Source organism: Eleutherodactylus coqui, chromosome 7, assembly GCF_035609145.1.
Source record: "Eleutherodactylus coqui strain aEleCoq1 chromosome 7, aEleCoq1.hap1, whole genome shotgun sequence".
NCBI lineage: Eukaryota > Metazoa > Chordata > Amphibia > Anura > Eleutherodactylidae > Eleutherodactylus > Eleutherodactylus coqui.
Window position 1 is genome coordinate 44,306,400 of NC_089843.1, and position 17,498 is coordinate 44,323,897.

The 17,498-nt window shown below is 44.9% G+C and overlaps 1 long non-coding RNA gene across 1 annotated transcript; it reads left to right on the top strand.

Moving 5' to 3' along the window:
* Positions 1 to 1,947: 1,947 nt before the first annotated feature.
* Positions 1,948 to 7,778, top strand: LOC136573301 (uncharacterized). Its single transcript, XR_010785866.1, has 3 exons — positions 1,948 to 2,142; positions 6,848 to 6,942; positions 7,144 to 7,778. It is a non-coding gene; the product is annotated as an uncharacterized lncRNA (long non-coding RNA).
* The last annotated feature ends 9,720 nt before the right edge of the window (positions 7,779 to 17,498 follow it).

Sequence of the window (17,498 nt, forward strand, 5' to 3'; positions counted from 1 at the left end):
GCGCTCCTTTCTTTCTGAGCCCTGCCATGTGCCCAAACAACAGTTTACATCCACATATGGGGCATTTCCGTGCTCGAGAGTAATTGGGTGACGCATTATGGATTACGTTTCTCCTTCTGTCCCTGGTAAAAAATAAAAATCTGGGCCTAAAGCTGAACATTATGGGAAAAATGTGAATTTTGCATTCTCATCTCAAACTGTTAAAAAAAAATCCTCAAACACCTGTGGAATCAAGCCGCTCACTACACCCCTTAATAAATTCCCTGAGGGGTGTAGTTTCCAAAATAGGGTCAGTTGTTGGGGGCTTCAAATGTACTGGCACCTCAGGGGCGCTGCAAACAGTACATGGGGTCTGAAAATTATTCCAGCAAAATCTGCATTCAAAAAGCCAAGAAGCGTTCCTTTCCTTCTGAGTCCTGCCATGTGCCCATACAACAGGCTACATCCACATATTTGGCATTTCTAAAAACTGCCGAATCTGAGTAATACATTCCAAGTTTTATTTCTTTGCTAACTCTTGCTGTTTTCTAAAAAAAAAAAAAAAGGTTTTATATTGAAAATCTGTAGAAAAATGGAACTGTTCTAATTTTTGATGCACTTTTCTTTAATTCCTGTAAAACATTTAAAGGGTCAATAAACTTTCTAAATGCCATTTTGAATACTTTGAAGGGTGCGCATTTTAAAATGGGGCAATTCATGGGGGATTCTGATATACAGGGGATTACTGCTAAATTTATATACTTTGTGGAGTCTGCAAAAAGTAAAATAACACTTAAGAAATTATTGCTGTGTAAAGTAGGCCTATGGGAAATGTTAATTATTAACTATGTTGTGGTGTTTGACTTTCTATCTTACAAAGAGAAAAATTCAAAGTTTGAAATTGTGAATTTTTCCAAATTTTCAGTAAATTTGGATTTTTTTTCCTAATAAGGACAACATTTATTGATGCAATTTTTACCCTATCATAAAGTACAATATGTCACAAAAAAACACTCTCAGAATCACATCGATAAGTAAAAGGATTTAAAAGTTATTACCACATAAAATGACAGATGTCAGATTTGAAAAATAAGGCTTGGTCCTTAAGCCCCAAATAGGCCATGTCCTTAAGGGGTTAACCCTCCTCAGTAATATGAACCCCCTCAGTAGCAACAGTAATAATATTAACCCCCTCAGTAATTACCCATCAGTAATATTAACCCCCTCAGTAATATTAACTCCACAGTAGCCCGAATAATAATAGTCCGCCCAACTCATATACTTACCTCGTCCTTGCAGTTAGTGCCGCTCTTCCTCTGCTCAGCACTGATCCTGCTGCACACTGATGTCAGTTTGTGTGCTAGGAATGTTTCTTCCCCTGTTCTCTCCTGCGGAACTAAGGAGGAGAGTACTCAGGGGAGGAGGATCCCGGCTGCACACTGATGTCAGAGTGTGCATCGGGATCAGCATCACTTTATGATTACCAGTGGGGAGCTGCGGCGGCCCCACCGATAACCACTACTATAGTGAGCAGCTGTCGGCATGCATGCCCCCTATTGCATGTGTGCCTTAGGTTCGCCACCACATAAACCCTCAGTCGAAGCCCTTGACTGCCACCCACAGAGCTCCAAGGGCTCCGTGGAGCACAGTCGGGGAACCGCTGCTTTAGATTATGAGGGTCATCCAAGGTGACAGATTCACTTTAAAGCTGCTCTTGATTTGCCTAAATAAATTCAAGATTTTCTGTCCCGTTCATCAATATTTTCTTTTCTCACTCTCTTTTTCTCTTTTATTTGGTTGTATCATGTACATTTTCCCCATGACATCATTTTAAGCTAAACTATATCCTTTTGCACGGGTTTTTGTGAATAAATATCTTCCTGCTTTATTTAGTTGGCAGTGCTGATTTTAACACGACAGCTGGAGAACGCGTTTCGTTTACATCCAAAAACTTGTTCAGAGGTAAACGAAACGCGTTCTCCAGCTGTTAAAATGAGCACTGCCAACTAAATAAAGCAGGGAGATCTTTATTCACAAAAACCTGTGTTCCCGGAAAGTTCTGTCTGAGTGTTGTGAAAGCCACTGGGACTGAGTGGCAGCGGGTGTGGATATATCCCTGCAACTTGGAGAACAATGAAAGAGCAGAATAGAAGCTGCAGCAAGGTGAGGTTTTATTTCTCATTAGTATATCCTTTTGCCCTGTGTACAGCATCACACGCCTTACATATTTGGAGGAAGGGAGCAGGTTGGAGGCATTTGAAGGCAAGACAAAGAATGAGATCAGCATTGCACACACAAGTGCAATGTTTTCCTGCACACTTGCAAAACTGCAATATATTGCAATACTGGACCATTGTATTATATTGTATGAATGACTGCGAGTTCAAGTCCAACATGGGGAGTAAAAAAAAACAAAGATAAATAAATATTTTTTTCTAATTATTGCTAACACAAAAAAAACTGTTTTAGACAATCCAATGCAGTTCTAAATAAAGATATGGTAGAACTGAAAATCTGTCACCTGGTCTGGATAAGGGATAGTGTTCTAACGAGCTGATCTTATGAAAATGTTTTACTTTATGTGGCTCTTCTACTGGTTTGTTACCTGCTTTATATAGTCAAATTCTAAGATCATTTCCTTGCAGCTATAATGTGACATAGACAGTTACTCCACAACCTGTGACAGTCCAGAAACCTAAAAATGAATTCTTTTCTCTATTTCCTCTCTGCATTCTTTCTTAACATTAAAAGGTACACAAAGAGTTATATATATTTTTGGTAATTGTAATCATTTCATAAATATCTTTATTGGACTTGATTATAAAACAGTTGTTTGCCGTTTTCTTTATTTTTTATGTTCCCTGGTGCCCAGGGACAAATCACACTGACCCAGACCCCGGATGTAATCAGTGTACCACTAGCCCATCATATCTCAGTGAAGTGACCATCTTATCTCAGTCCAGTACCAGTCTCTTCTATAGTGGAATTATTAAACTGGTGAACTAAACTGGTATCAACAAAAACCAGGAAAACAACCCAAAGTAATTATTTCCTATGCAACTGAGAGATTGCCCTATACTCCAGCTTGATTCAGTGGGTCAGTGATTGAAACATGTTACACTCCTACAATCAAAATAGTATAAGATGAATATTTCTCTATGCAGTTTTTTTAGTATGCGACTCGCACACAGTGGAACAGAGCTGTACAAAAACCTCCTTCCTCTAATTCGTGCATGTACTAGGTCTTACCAAGCTTAGAAGAGGTACAGTAGATATGTGACTTTATACTCAGCACAGTAGTTCTACTTTATTCATATCGTTGTTTAGAGAATAATAAATATAATTTTTACTATCATTAATGTGTGTATTTGCACTCTCAAATAACAGAGTTAAGCAAAATCTTAAAGGGACACTGTCACCACTGAGCAGAACTATAAAAAAAAGATTTGCAATTTGACTTGGTCGGATCATGCTCCCATATGTATGGCAGTAAACGAGAAGTATAAAAATTGAGAGTTTGGCATCTAAACAATTACAGTTAGGACCAGAAATATTTGGACAGTAACACAATTTTCGCGAGTTGGGCTCTGCATGCCACCGCATTGGATTTGAAATGAAACCTCTACAACAGAATTCAAGTGCAGATTGTAACGTTTAATTTAAAGGGTTGAGCAAAAATATTTGTAGGAATTGTACACATTTCTTTACAAACACTCCACATTTTAGGAGCTCAAAAGTAATTGGACAAATAAACATAACCCAAACAAATTTTTTTTGGTTCAATATTTTGTTGCGAATCCTTTGGAGGCAATCACTGCCTTAAGTCTGGAACCCATGGACATCACCAAACGCTGGGTTTCCTCCTTCTTAATGCTTTGTCAGGCCTTTACAGCCGCAGCCTTCAGGTCTTGCTTGTTTGTGGGTCTTTCCGTCTGAAGTCTGGATTTGAGCAAGTGAAATGCATGCTCAATTGGGTTAAGATCTGGTGATTGACTTGGCCATTGCAGAATGTTCCACTTTTTTGCACTCATGAACTCCTGGGTAGCTTTGGCTGTATGCTTGGGGTCATTGTCCATCTGTACTGTGAAGCACCGTCCGATCAACTTTGCAGCATTTGGCTGAATCTGGGCTGAAAGTATATCCCGGTACACTTCAGAATTCATCCGGCTACTCTTGTCTGCTGTTATGTCATCAATAAACACAAGTGACCCAGTGCCATTGAAAGCCATGCATGCCCATGCCATCACGTTGCCTCCACCATGTTTTACAGAGGATGTGGTGTGCCTTGGATCATGTGCCGTTCCCTTTCTTCTCCAAACTTTTTTCTTCCCATCATTCTGGTACAGGTTGATCTTTGTCTCATCTGTCCATAGAATACTTTTCCAGAACTGGGCTGGCTTCTTGAGGTGTTGTTCGGCAAATTTAACTCTGGCCTGTCTATTTTTGGAATTGATGAATGGTTTGCATCTAGATGTGAACCCTTTGTATTTACTTTCATGGAGTCTTCTCTTTACTGTTGACTTAGAGACAGATACACCTACTTCCCTGAGAGTGTTCTGGACTTCAGTTGATGTTGTGAACGGGTTCTTCTTCACCAAATAAAGTATGCGGCGATCATCCACCACCGTTGTCTTCCGTGGACGCCCAGGCCTTTTTGAGTTCCCAAGCTCACCAGTGAATTCCTTTTTTCTCAGAATGTACCCGACTGTTGATTTTGCTACTCCAAGCATGTCTGCTATCTCTCTGATGGATTTTTTCTTTTTTTTCAGCCTCAGGATGTTCTGCTTCACCTCAATTGAGAGTTCCTTTGACCGCATGTTGTCTTGTCACAGCAACAGCTTCCAAATGCAAACCCACACACCTGGAATCAACCCCAGACCTTTTAACTACTTAATTGATTACAGGTTAACGAGGGAGACGCCTTCTGAGTTAATTGCAGCCCTTAGAGTCCATTGTCCAATTACTTTTGGTCCCTTGAAAAAGAGGAGGCTATGCATTACAGAGCTATGATTCCTAAACCCTTTCTCCGATTTGGATGTGGAAACTCTCATATTGCAGCTGGGAGTGTGCACTTTCAGCCCATATTATATATAAAATTGTATTTCTGAACATGTTTTTGTAAACAGCTAAAATAACAAAACTTGTGTCACTGTCCAAATATTTCTGGCCCTAACTGTATATTCTCCAACATCCTCGTTATGCACCTAGTACAATTGACGCTTTACAGGATTTTTTTGTTCATAGTGACAATAAACAGGTCAGTGATGCTACACTATGGTGTGCCCACAAAGCTGTACTTCAAGGGCATTTTTTAAGCAATATTTATTCAAGAAAAAAAATAGCAACTACTTTTATCACTACAGACTCAACTTAGTGATCTGCATAGACTTAACAAAATATCTTACTCTCCCGAAAGGGCGTTTAGAATTTCCTCTTTATCCCTTCAGCTTCATGAACTTATTATACACGAATTTGTCCCAGTTTTCCATAAATTAAAAATTAAGTATTACTGGCATGGCAATAAACCTGATAACATTTCACCCAGGCAGCTTGCTTCACAATAGAGCAAATCTAGAATTCCATATCTTTGCAAACCTAATAATGATAAAATATGGGGCCCTAAAGACATACCTAATGCTTTTGCTGAGTACTATTCTACACTTTATAATCTAAATCTTGATATCAACACTCCCATCCTACATTCTCTGCCATATCGCATTTTCTTGATAACATATCTCATCCTAGATTAACCCCTACACAGACACAAAGCATATCCATCCCTTTTACCACAGAAACGTTGCAAGAGTATTGCCTCACTCAAAACCGCAAATCTCCTGGCCCCGATCGTCAGTCAAATGAGTATTACAAAGCCCATGAATCCCTCTTAGCATCATATTTAAATAGTTTTTTCAATGCAAGTAGAGAGAATGGGTCCTTTTCCCCCAGGAGGTTGAAGGCCATTATTGTGACACTACCCAAACCCGGGAAGACTCCTGTAATTCTGGCCATTTTTAGGCCCATATCTTTTCTTAGCTGAAGTGGAGGGGTATAATCAAAATGTGTACAAAGCAGCAGATCACTGTAAAATACTGAGTATTTCTGGTTGATCTCTCTATGAAAAGGAAAATGATCCTTTTTACTCAAATGGGTTTTCCGTGTTAACCCCTAATAATACACAGTGGTGGCAGAGGGGGGCAAGTATTATTAAGAAGAAAAAAACCCACAAATACTTACCTCCCCAATACCGCTCTGCTACCCTGCAGGAAACTCTGGCCCTCCCATGCTTTGTCTATTCTGTCTGCAGTGGTCACGTTGGTTGTTTACCCATTGTACCCTATAACAGCCTCCACAGGGATATTATCAGTGACATCCCATAAACCTGCTTGGGGTTTCTATATTTGAAGCCAACATGACAGGTTTACATTACACCAACCAGCCGTCTGGCCGGGTGATGTCACCTGTCAAATTCCACAGAACTGGACCGCTGAAACAGCAGTCCGGCCCCGTGGTGCATATGATGATTTTAGATAGTTTTCGGCATGAGGCGCTCAAAACTATATAAAAAGCAACAACCTGGAAACCTTTTTAAAGGTCTGCAGTCAGTGGCTGATGACAATGCTGTAATATGACTATTTTACCAGTTGTGCGATGAGCTGCCCATTCACTATAGGCTGCATTCTAAACATTGTCCGGCACCAACACCATCTTTTACATCAGTTACTGATGAAGTGACTTTCTATTATAGAGATTTGCAGAATGCAGTAAGATTTGTGTTGTATTATTATTAGATTGCGGTATAAATTTACATATATTTTGCATTTTGCTTCTATTCCTGTATTTCCCTATGGACTTCTTGTGCTATAAACAGCTGCTACTGAAGGCCCATGATCAGTGTGTGTGACTGCTCAGCCATGATGACTCCTCTGACATATCTGCTGTGTGTTCTGTGTCTATACATCCCAGGTACTGTAATATTTGACCTGATACATGTAATATTAACCCATTAGTAGGAAGGATGATAACTGCATCTGGTTATGGATATAAGGGCCCCATGCTAATACTTCTGGTGGGAGCATTTATGATGCACTGAATTATAATCTGTTGGATATTTCTAGATATAAGGATTATATCTACAACATATAATTCCATCATTTATCCCATTAGGATCTTGCGGAGCGGCTGTGATGACACAAACTCCAGATTATATGTCGGTGTCACCAGGAGATACAGTCACCCTCTCATGTACAGCCAGTGAAAGTGTCTACCATACAGTATGGAAGCATGATGCATTAGCCTGGCTGCAACAGAAACCAGGTCAACCTCCAAAACTGATTATGTATAAAGTCAGCGAACGTCCATCAGGAGTCCCAGAACGATTTAATGGGTCCGGATCTGGAACTGATTTCACCCTGACAATTAATGGATTTACAGCAGACGATGAAGCACGTTATTTCTGTATGCAATATAGATTATACCCTCTCACACAGTGATACAGAGCCGTACAAAAACGTACTTCCCCTTTACCCTTTACTATGACACATGAAGATATAGAACTGCCAGATATATTACAGATAAAGGCTGTCTTTGGTGAATATGAAAAACTATGAAGAAGAAGGTTTACATTGCTTAATTTGCTGCTACATTATCAGTAATTAAAGATGCTGGCCTGAAGTCTTCAACTTCTGTGGCTCATGATAACACATATGTGTTACATTACTCACTTTAGCTTTGATGTATTAATAACTGATGAAAAGACAGATAAAATAAACATGAATCAAAAATTCCCCTTCATAAATACTGCCCCCCCCCCAAAAAAAAAAACAACCCTGCAAGCATTGTAAAAGATAACTTTGAAATCTTCCCCCTCTTTGGCCCTACTCTGTTCTATATTTAAAGTTCCTTGTATAGGCTCTCCTATACCAATCAAGAGGGGAAACACACACACAGAAGTCTGAAAAAAAGTGTGATTTTCCAGCCCCACGCAAGCTTCAGAGGGTAACAGTGTTGGATCATGGGAGAAGGTGAGTTTAAAAAATACTTCACGCAGGTTCACAGCTTAACTACCAATAGCAGCGGATGTGCTCCACTGAGCTCTGCTGTCATACGAAGACATAGAAAAAGTACTTTTGTAATAACTGCTATTGCTCTCTGTTATCAGCCTACTGCAGATGTTTCTATGCACATAGGATATAGCTACTGCATACTAATTTTTGTCTTATTAACTTCTCTTCCTCTTATGTAAAATGTAGCTAACTAAGGTGTTTCCTTCTAATAATAGTATATACTGCTGCTAGACTGTATCTACCTGGCACGATAACTTGTTGCCGAGAGAGCCCTCGGATACATTTCCCCCCTCCCTTCTACATTTCTGTACAAAAATGAAAGTAGAAATTCTCTTCCTGGTTCTTTGTTTGAATTGTTAACCAATAGTCATACAACTGTGAATAAGCCTGTCCACTTGGTATATACTTTTGTGCAATTCCTGTGTTTGGCATTCAGAGCTTTGGACTGAAGTCCCTCTGTTCTGTGCGCACACAAATTAACTTATCCACTTCCTGAAGAGAGATCCTGGAGTGTCCTGTCTAATCTCATACAACACCGTTAATATTTCCCTGCAATCCCTGCCATCCCATCGACTCCTGGTGCTGGAAGACCAGCTTAATCCCTATACTGGTCCCCTCCTATACTTAGAGAACCGAATTTCCCCTCTTGGTGACGAAACAAGGCAGTGACTTACCGCAGCCTACAGAGGCCTGGGCAGCCTCAGACTGGATTTCTGCCGACGGATGTCAGGAAGGGTCTTCGTGGAGACTCCTGTACTCACCTTAATGGGCTGCAGCTGCTCCATCAGTCTTCTCTTCCCTGAGGGCTGTGAGCTGGTGACCTCTACATGGCTGGGCCTCCATCCACTCCCTCCAAAACCATCTTATGAAGGTGGCCTGGTGAGCGGCGCTCCAGATTGCTGTGCTAGCGAGATACAGGCTTGATTAGTTTTATCACACTGGCCTGCACCTCCTACACTGCTGTTGGCCTGGAGTTGGAGCTCTCTGGTTATCGGCGGCCTGAGCATGGCACAGGCCCTGAGACATACTTTGCCTGCCATCTCACAGTCACCCACCATCTTGGAAGCAGAGAGGCTGGAGGACATCATCCCACTGGCTCACACACATGGCGGCATAGGAGCGCAAGGTCAGTAAGGGGGAAAGAAGGAGAAGAGGTAGAGAAGAAGGGGAATACAGGATAGTAGGAGAGTGGGAAGTATTTGAGATAAAGAGGGAGAGGAGTCAAAGGTGAAGAAGGGGGCTAGCCATTGCAACCTCTTATCCTAATTAGGAGAGGTGGAGCTAACCAGCCTCCCCACTATCCATCTGCTAAGCTCCCTAGCATAGTGGTGAAGATAGCTCCCATCCAACACTGTTGAGGTGTTTGTTTCTGTTATCAAACCACCAAGCAACTGAGTGTCCCTAATACCCTTCATCATCTGACTTAATTTTGCAGACAACAGCTCCCATTGGACACTGTCAGGCCTCCCTTACACAGACTTTTTTACAGCATCTAGCACTGACTTTTCAGCTCCCATTAAACTCTGTACAAGACTCCTATTCATTTCAATGCGACTGTTCACATAAGCGTCAAAATGCAGCGTCTTCAACACTGTGCTTTGACAGCAATGCGTGTCTTTGGCCATTTACAGCCCTTAAACATCGTAATCCCTTCTACTATCTGGTACATCCTTTCCTAAACAATCATTTTTGCAAATATCTGAAACTTTAAAGTAACTATAGCCTCAACTTCTTACTGAATACCAACCTTATCCTTTTTGCAAAACCTTCGTACATAGAATCTCACCCTTTCTCCTTAAACTCATACATCCTGATCAAGTGGGATTTGTTCCAAATAGAGAGGGTAAGTTTAACACTTCTTGTATCACACATTGAATAAATTATGCCAGGTTTAACAAGATCCCTCTTGCTTAGGGATGAGCGAGCTTGATACTCGTTCGAGTATTAGGGTACTGGAGATGCTGGGTACTCGATTTGAGCAACACACGGTACTCGAGAAAATTTCCCTTCACTGCATGTTTAGCGCCATTTTTTAGACAATAAACATGCGGAGAAGGCATTACCACTTCCTGCTGTGACGTGCCAGACCTCTGCCCGCCAACAGCAGTGAGTGGCTAGCGGGATCAGGTCACCGCTGAGTACTTAAACTGGGGCCACCCGCCGCTCGCCTCAGACGCATGCTGGCAGAAGTTAGGGAAAGTGCTGTTGCTGAAATAGGGAAAGTGTTACAGTAGGATCCTCTCTTCAAGAACCCCAACAATCCTTCTTAGGGCTACTCATCATTGTGTGCATTACTGTTGTGGCTGGCTGGGAGCAGTAGTGCACCAATTTTTTTTTTAAGCATCTAGGCCTGCGCAGACCATTTCAGCTATACCGTTCTATGTGTGCAGTGCATTAGGCAGATGTCTCATCGCTAAACGGTACTCTAGTATTTCCTGGGCCACTGCAGACCATTTCAGCTATACCGTTCTATGTGTGCAGCACATTAGGCAGATGTCTCATCGCTAAACGGTACTCTAATATTTTCTGGGCCACTGCAGACCATTTCAGCTATACCGCTCTATGTGTGCAGTGCATTAGGCAGAGGTCTCACCGCTAAACAGTACTCTAATATTTCCCAGGCCACTGCATACCATTTCAGCTATATTGTTCTATGTGTAGTGCATTAGGCTGAGGTCTCATCGCTAAACAGTACGCTAATACTTCCTGGGCCACTGCAGAGCATTTCATAGATACCATTCTCTGTGTTGGGTGAAGTATCCGCAGTTATCAGCACTATCCACTGGCTTTAGAGTTTTCTGCCCCTGTGCAGAGCGTCTCACAATACGCATTCCTTCTGTGCACTGTAGTAGCTGCAGTTATCAGCACTGTCCACTGACTTTATAGCTTTCTGACCCTGTGCAGAGCATCTCACAATACGCATTCCTTGGGTTCGGTGAAGTAGCTGCAGTTGTTAGCGCTGTCCACTGGCTTTATAGCTTTCTGCCCCTGTGCAGAGCATCTCACAAAACTTTTTCCCTGGGTGCGGTGAAGTAGCCGTAGTTATCAGCACTATCCACTAGCTTTAGAGTTTTCTGCCCTTGTGCAGAGCGTCTCACAATACCTTTTCCTTGGGTGCGGTGAAGTAGTCGCAGTTATTAGCACTGTCCACTGGCTTTATTGCTTTCTGCCCCTGTGCAGAGCATCTCACAATACCCTTTCCTTGGGTGCGGTGAAGTAGCCACAGTTATCAGCACTATCCACTGGCTTTATAGCTTTCTGCCACTGTGCAGTGTCTCACAAAATTTTTCCCTGGGTGCGTTGAAATAGCCGCAGTTATCAGCACTATCCACTGGCTTTAGAGTTTTCTGCCCCTGTACAGAGCGTCTCACAATACCATTTCCGTGGGTGCGGTGAAGTAGCCGCAGTTATCAGCACTATCCACTGGCTTTATAGCTTTCTGTTCCTGTGTAGAGCGTCTCACAAACTTTTTCCCTGGGTGCTGTGAAATAGTTGCAGTTATTAGCACTGTCAACTGGCTGTATATTTTTTTTTTTCCTCTGTGCAGAGCGTCTCACAATACGCATTCCTTAGGTGCGGTGAAGTAGCCGCAGTTATTAGCACTGTCCACTGGCTTTATAGCTTTTTGCCCCTATGCAGAGCGTCTCACAATACCCTTTCCTTGGCTGCGGTGAAATAGCCACAGTTATCAGCACTATCTACTGGCTTTAAAGCTTTCTGCCCCTGCGCCTCCGGTATCTACAAGTCTCCGAGTGCGGTGAATTAGCCCCAGTTCTCTGCACTAAAAATTGGGGTAATTTATTTGGGCCCTGCTCTATCCTTAATCCAACACGATGAGGAGTAGGGATAGGGGTCAAGGACGTGCATGCGGGCTGAGGTCCTGGGCAGGGTGCATCACAGCCGGCTGCAGAGGGATTATGAGAGCGCCAAGTCCATATGCTCCCCAGCTTCATATCACAATTTGCGGGTTCCCGTGGTAGACCTTTATTAGAAGCAGAGCAGTGCGAGTAGGTCCTGTCGTGGATGGCAGATAACACATCCAGTAATCTATCAAATCCCCAGTCTTCGACGCAGTCCACTACTCCTGGCCTAGGGACTGCACCTCTGAATCCTCTGGCTGCTCCTCCTTCCCCCCAGCCTCATCACTCCAGGAAAATGACAGATTCTAAGCAGGCAGACTCCTAGGAAATGTTCTCATGTCCTTGCCCTGAGTGGGAAAAAAATGGTTCCTATCTCACCTGAGGAGTTTGTCGTGACCGATGACCAACCTTTGGAAAGTTCACGGAGTCTGGGTGATTAGGCTGGGGACTTCGGGCAACTGTCTCAAGAGCTTTCAGTGGGTGAGGATGATGAGACTCAATTGTCTGTCAAGGAGGTTGTGGTAAGGGCAGTAAGTCCAAGGGAGGAGCGCACAGATGATTCGGAGAAAGAGCTGCTGGACGATGAGGTGACTGACCCCACTTGGCTTGCTAAGCCTAGTGAAGACAGGGCTTCAGAGGGGGAGGCAAGGGCAGCAGTAGGACAGGTCAGAAAAGGCAGTGGAGTGGCCAGGGGTAAAGGCAGGCCCAGATCGAAGAATCCCTCAACTGTTTCCCCCAGTAAGCCTCCGTGCAGAGGACTGGATGTTCAAAGGTGTGGATGTGAGAGCGCGGACGACCGATGAACAGTGGTGTGCAACCTGTGCCGCACCAAGATCAGCCGGTGAGCCACCACTACCAGCCTCACCACCAGCATGCGCAGGAATATGATGGCCAAGCACCCCACAAGGTGGGGCAAAGGCCATTCACCACCGCTGGGTCACAACACTGCCTCTTCCCCTGTGCCACAACCTGCGCCACAGATCCAATTCCCCTCCCTGGAAGCGCCTCCCGAACTGCACGCACACCCTCACGTCCACGGTCCTCCACGGCCTCTAGCAATGTCTCCCAGCACAGCGTTCAGCTGTTGCTAAAACAAGCATTGGAGCGAAAGCAGAAATACTCCGCCACACGCCCGCATGCACAAGCTTTAAACATGCACATTGCCAAATTAACCAGCCTGGAGATGCTGACGTACCGGCTTGTGGAAACGGATGCTTTCAAAAACATGATGGCGGCGGTCACGCGCTACTCGGTCTCCAGTCGCCACTATTTTTCCTGGTGTGCCATCCTCGCCCTACGTCAGCATGTCTCCCGCAACATTAGTCATTCCCTCAACAATGTAGTTACTAGGAAGGTCCACTTAATGACGTACACGTGGACAAGTACTGGTGGGCAGGGCCTCTATATCTCCCTGACGGCACATTGGGTGAACTTGGTGGAGCCTGGGACCACTCACGTGCTACCCACACCAAGAATAGTGGGTCCTACCTCGTTGCTGGTATCTGCGGCATACTATGCCACCTCCTCCAACCCCAACCCCCCCCCCCCTCCTCCGCCACGTCTACCTCTCAATTAAGAAGTGTGAGCACGTCGCCAGCAGTCGGTAGTGCTCGGCAGCACAGTGGTGGGCAAGCATCAGCAAGCCGTGCTGAAACAAATCAGCTGAGGTGACAAGCGGCACACGGCCCCAAGCTGTTACAGGGTCTGACAGAGCAGACTGACGTCTGGTTTTCACCACTGAGCCTCCAACCGGGCATGGTCGTGTGTGACAACAGCCGTAACCTGGTAGCAGCTCTGCAGCTTGGCAGCCTCACACACGAGCCATGCCTGGCCCACGTCTTCAATTTGGTGGTTCAGCGGTTTCTGAAAAACTACCCCCACTTGTCTGACCTGCTTGGCAAGGTGCGCCGCGTCTGCGCACATTTTCGCAAGTCCACCACGAATGCTGCCACCCTCAGAAAACTGTAACGTCGGTTACAGCTACCAGAGCACCGACTGCTGTGCGACGTGCCAACGCGCTGGAATTCTACGCTGCACGTGTTGGCCAGGCTGTAGAGCAATTGTGGAATACCAGCTGCAACATGGGCGGTGGAGTGGTAATCAGCCTCCGCAGTTCTTTACTGAGGAGTGGCCATGGATGGCAGACATCTGCCAGGTCCTCGGAAACTTTGAGGAGTCTACCCAAATGGTGAGCGGCGATGCGGCCATCATTAGCATTACCATCCCACTGCTTTGTCCGCTGAGAAGTTCGCTGCTAAGCATAAGGGCCAACGCTTTGTGGTTAGAACAGGAGATGGGGGATGACAGTAAGTTGCTTAATAGCCAGACCAACCTCACGCCTATATCTCAGCTCGTTTTGGAGGAGGGGGAAGAGACTGCTGGCCACACTGCAAAGGATACCCATGCTGCTTCCCTCTAATCTATTCAGCATGTATTGGCTGAAAAGGAGGAGGAGCATCCTCCTAATAAAGACAGAAATGTGTTGCGTACTGGGTCTTTGGTACACATGGCTTACTTCATGTTAGGCTGCTTTTCCCATGACGCGCGTGTTAGATGCATTCTGGCCAACACGGATTACTGGGTGTACACCCTTCTCAACCCACGGTATAAGGAGAACCTTTCCACTCTCATTCCCGAAGAGGAAAGGGGTAAGAGACCAATGCAATACCACAGGGCCCTGGTGGAAAAAGAGATGCTAAAGTTCCCATCAGACAGCGCTAGCGGTAGAAGATGCAGTTCAGAGGGGCAAGTAGCAGGGGAGGCGCGAGAATCAGGCAGCATGTTCAGCGCAGGCAGGGGAACACTCTCCAAGGCCTTTGCCAGCTTTATGGCTCCCCAGCAAGACTGTGTCACCACTCCCCGATCATGACTGAGTCGGAGGGAGCACTGTAAAAAGATGGTGAGGTAGTACATAGCCGACCGTACCATCAACCTCCGTGATGCCTCTGCTCCATACAAATATTGGGTGTCAAAGCTGGACACGTGGCACGAACTTGTGCTGTACGCCCTGGAGGTGCTCGCCTGCCCTGCCGCTAGCATCTTCCCAGAGAGTGTGTTTAGTGCAGCTGGGGGGGATCATCATGGATAAGCGTACCTACCTGTCAACTGACAGCGCCGACATGCTTACACTCATAAAGATGAACAAAGGCTGGATTTCACCAGACTTTTCTTCTCCACCAGTGGAAAGCAGCAAAACCTAAACCTTTCTCCTGTTTCGCTGCAACAGGAAAAAAAATGCATCCTTTATCACCCCAAAAAAGGGGAAAATTAGCTTTGTCTATCCCTCTCGGGTATTATTACTTCTCCTCCTCCTAAAACAGCATGTCATCATGTTGAACTGCCATTTTTTCTGTGGCCCAAAAGGCTCTGTTTAAAAGTTTTACAATTTTTACAAGTTTTAAAAGTTTTACTTAAACCAATTTTCTCGGAGGGCTGCCTCCAGGCTTTGTTACAAATTGAGCAACAACGAACTGTAGCTTTAAAAAATGTTTAGGGGTTTCACCTGCCCTTGGGGTTCAGCAATTTTTCTGGGGTACTCTTGTACTCTTGGTACACCAATTTTTCAGGCCCTCGCCTATACTGTTATCAAACTAATTTTTCTGGGCTTCGCCTATACTCTTGGTGAACAAATTTTTTCAAGTGTTCACCTATACACTTGCTACTGAAAGGTTTGGGGGGTTTGCCTGTACTCTTGCTACAGAAATGTAACAGGGGTCGGCCTATACACTTGCTACTGAAAGGTTTGAGGGGTTCGCCTATACTCTTGCTACAGAAATGTTTCAGGGGTCCGCTTATACACTTGCTACAGAAATGTTTTCGGGGTTTGCCTATACACTTGCTACTGAAAGGTTTGGGGGGTTCGCCTATACACTTGCTACTAAAAGGTTGGAGGGGTCCGCCTATACACTTGCTACTAAAAGGTTTGAGGGGTTCGCCTATACTCTTGCAACAGAGAAGTTTCAGGGGTCCACCTATACTGTGGGTGCACAAAGGTTTCCCATAGCAGTGTTCAGCTGTCTGGCACAAATACACAGAATGACTTGGGCAGAAGTATGGGTCGAGGCCGAGGTCCTGGCCACACTGAAACTCTGCCATGTTTGGGCACTGTCATTTCTTCATGTGTAATACTGTCTTTGGGTTTCATGGGCTTGCCTATGCTGTGGGTGCTCAAAGGTTTCACATTTCATTGTTCGTCTATCTGACACATACACCAAATGAATTGTGTGGGGACACATGGATTTCCCCTGTAACTCACGGCATATTGGGTCAACCAGGTGGAGTCTGGGACCGAGCCTGACCCTGGGCCTGCTCACGTGCTTCCCACACAGAGTATTATGGGTCCTTCCTCGGTCATGGTTCCTCTGGCTTATTATGCCACCTCCTCCTACTGCTTGGGGTCTGGGGATCAGCGTTGGTAGACATGTATTTACTCTCGTGTTACCACAATTATCTGAGACACTGGTTTGAACCAATCAAAAGAAACGTAAATGTTTTAATGAGATGTGCACAGCTGTACTAGCATCCAAGTCCATTTTATGCCCCCGATTGGTGAGGGTGTAGGGCAGAGGTCGAGGTCCGAGGGGGCGAGGAGGGTGCAACTGTGCCAGTTTTGGCCTGTGGAACTTCTTGGTGGTTCATCCAGTCTTTGTAGCGATGAAAGCAAGCATAACTCATTTAGGGCGAGCACCCACTGGCGTTTGCGTTTCCCGCGATTTTTCCGCGCGTTTTTCGCGGCGTTTTCGTGGCGTTTTCGCGGCTTTTCCATTAATTTCCATGGAGAAAAATAAGGACACATATGCAACTGACAGTTCCTATGTTAAAAACGCAAACGCAACGCAAAAAAAACGCCAGTGGACAGGAACACATGTTATCTCTATGCCTGTGCAGGAAAAACGCAAAACGCAGGTAAAAAAACGCCAGTGGGTGCTCGCCCTTAATGAGATGCTCAAAGCTGTACTAGCATCCGAGTCCGCTTTATGCCCACGATTGCTGAGGGTGTAGGTAAGAGGACGAGGTCCTGGGGGAGGGCAACAGCACCATGTTTGTGCACTGTCATTTCTTCATGTGTAATACTGTCTTTGGGTTTCATGGGCTTGCTTATGCTGTGGGTACACAAAGGTTTCCCATTGCGTTGTTCAGCTATCTGACACATACACCGAATGAATTGTGTGGGGGCACATGGATTTCCCACTGCTATGTAACTCACAATGCATTGAGCCAACCAGGTGGAGGCTGGGACCGAGCCTGACCCTGGGCCCGCTCACGTGCTTCCCACACAGAGTATTGTGGGTCCTACCTCGGTCACTGTTTCTCAGGCTTATTATGCCACCTCCTCCTCTTCCTTGGAGTCTGGGGAACAGCACTAGTCGCCATGTATTATCTCTCGTTTTACCAGAGTTATCCGAGATCCTGGATTGGAGCGTTCACAGTAAGCGTAACTGATTGAATGAGACGTTCACAGGGTCACTGTATACCTGTGGGGGCTACTTTTGCGACACCTCCTGCTTTAAACCAATCTTTGGTGTTAGTATGCGCTGCTGCATTGTGGAGATGTGTAGAAGTACTGGCATCTGAGTTCCCTTTAGGCTCATGTTTT